The sequence below is a fragment of the Triticum aestivum genome, chromosome 4D, assembly GCF_018294505.1.
Source record: "Triticum aestivum cultivar Chinese Spring chromosome 4D, IWGSC CS RefSeq v2.1, whole genome shotgun sequence".
Taxonomy (NCBI): domain Eukaryota; kingdom Viridiplantae; phylum Streptophyta; class Magnoliopsida; order Poales; family Poaceae; genus Triticum; species Triticum aestivum.
The window spans coordinates 503,725,302-503,727,969 of NC_057805.1; the positions used below are offsets into that span (position 1 = coordinate 503,725,302).

Here is a 2,668-nt window from a genome sequence, read left to right on the forward strand (position 1 = left end):
GGTGCTCCCAGACACAGCGGGCATGTAGGATCGTGCGGCCATCCGCGAATAGCGAGCATGTCGGCCGTGAGGATCTTTCATGGAGCACCAGCCAGGAAAAGAGCTTGCATTTGGGTTCCGCGTGTGCCTCCCAAATCTTCGTCGGCGAGAACCTAGGGAAGGAGCCAGAGAATTGGGCTGTATATGCCGAAGCCGCGGAGTAGATTCCATTTGTAGTCCAACGCCAGGAGATGGAGTCCTCCCTGTCCGTAGACAGTGTAACCTGGGAGGTCAGAGATGCTATCGAGATGAATTCCTGCAGGTGTATGGGAGACTGAAGGCGGGCGACTGATCTGATCCAGTTATCCTCGTGCAGCTCCTTGGACACTGTTCTCTGCTTTCTTGTGGCGATTTTGTATAATCCGGGAGCCAGCATCCTAAGGGGACCCTTTCCGGTCCAGTCATCATGCCAGAACAGAGCTTTGCGGCCGTTACCCAGCACGATGGAGGTCGAAGCTCTGAATAGCGCCATATCCGAGTCGTCGCAGGGTAGGGCAGAGCCCACCCACTGACGGTCAGGGTCGGCCCACATTAGCCATGGCCAGCGTAAGCGGAGAGCCCGACCAAATCTCTCTAGGTCTGTGATTCCCAGCCCACCTAGGGCCTTTGGCCTGCACACCGTCTTCCAGTTTACCAGGGAATGCCCTCCGGTCGCATTCTCGGAATTGTCGCCTTGCCATATGAAGTTGCGAGAGATCCTGCTAAGTTTATGGTTGGCCCACGCCGGAAGAGGGAGCGCAGTGAGGTGATGTGTGGCCATGGCGCATAGCACAGATTTGGCCAAGGAGACCCTTCCCGGCCTCGCAAGGTTCTTTCCCTTCCATCCCGGAAGCTTGCCCATTGCTTTGTCTATGAGAGGTTGCAGATGAACCCGCTTGAGCCTTGAGGTGTGCAGGGGAAGGCCCAAGTACTTAGTTGGGAATGCAGCGATCTTCACAGGGAATCCCGATAAAATGTGGGCGAGGTCAATCTGCTGGCAGCGAATAGGAAACACCTCCGTCTTGGTCACGTTGGTAATGAGACCCGATGCCTCCCCAAAACAGGCAAGTATCCCCGCAATGGCGTCCAATTCTTCCTTCACAGAGTTGGCAAAGATGCCCGCGTCATCAGCGTAAAGTGAAATTCTGCAGGAAGCCGAACGAGCTTTGATCGGCTGCAGAATCCCGGCGTTGGAGGCAGCCCGGAGCATAAGCTGAAGCGGGTCAATTGCAAGGATGAAAAGTATGGGGACATAGGGTCACCCTGACGCAGGCCGCAAGCGTGAGCAAAAGGGAGGCCCGGGTTTCCATTTAGCAGAATCCGTGAAGAAGATGATGCCAAGGACATGCAAATCTGCCTACCCCTGTACACTTTTTTGGCATTCTTGCCCCCCTTCTTAATCGCAGTGCGCATCTCTCCTGCGTGCTTTCAAAACCTCTCACCGAGCATGCTCATCCTGGTCGCAATTTAATCAAACGAAAGCACAATTTTATATAGCAGCAACCATCAATCGCCAAGGATTTTTTTGACGGGATCAGGTTTGACATTTTTTTAGAATAGCTTTCATTCGGAACGGAGAGTGGGTGGGAGCAGTATATAAGGAGCAAGCTCGATTATATGATGATGCGTTCCCGGCCGGCGAGTGCCCCACCATCGGCGTGGGCGGCCACTTGAGCGGCGGCGGCGGCGGCATGATGATGCGCAAGCACGGCCTCTCCAGCGACAAGGTGCTCGACGCCACGCTGGTCAACGCCGGCATGGGGGAGGACCTCTTCTGGGCCATCCGGGGCGGCGGCGGCGGCAACTTTGGCATCGTGCTCTCGTGGAAGGTCCAGCTGGTGCAGGTCCCGTCGACGGTGGTGGCGTTCAACATCGCCAAGACGGCCGAGCAGGGCGCCGTGGACATCCTCACGAAATGGCAGGACGTGGCGCCGTCGCTACCCAGCGACATCACCCTAAGGGTGATCGTGCGTGGGCAGCAGGCCATGTTTCAGGCCCTGTACCTGGGCGGGTGCGGCTCGCTGGTGGCGATGATGGAGGACCAGTTCCCGGAGCTGGGCATGACGAGCGCCGACTGCCAGCCGATGAGCTGGGCGCAGTCGGCGGCCACGCCGTTCCTCAGCTTCGGCAGGAACGGCACGCTGGAGGAGGCGCTCCTGAACAGGACCACCAGCCTGAGCAGGTCCAACAAGGGCAAGTCGGACTACGTCCGGCGCGCCATCCCCAAGGCGGCGTGGGAGGACATCTTCCCCTGGTTCGCCAGGGTTCATCCTGCTGGAGCCCCACGGCGGGTTCATGGGCCGCCGCGACGCCGTACCCGCACCGGAACGGCGTGCTGTACGTGATGCAGTACATCGTGACGTGGCCAAAGGAGGGCGGGGACGGCGGCACGGCGGCGACGGCATGGATCGAGGGCCTGTACGAGTTGATGGGGCGGCACGTGAGCAAGAACCCGAGGCGGGCGTACGTCAACTTCCGGGACCTGGACATCGGGCAGAACGACGAGGTGGCCGGCGGCACGTTCGAGGGCGGCGCGGCCTGGGGCGAGCGCTACTTCGTGGGCAACTACCGGCGGCTGGCGGCGGTGAAGGCGGCCGTGGATCCCACCAACTACTTCAGGAACGAGCAGAGCATCCCGCCGTTGCGTTGA

General features: G+C 59.4%; 1 pseudogene; it reads left to right on the forward strand.

Annotated features, from left to right (window-relative positions):
* The first annotated feature begins 1,097 nt into the window (after positions 1-1,097).
* On the forward strand, positions 1,098-2,668 carry LOC123097172 (berberine bridge enzyme-like Cyn d 4; annotated as a pseudogene).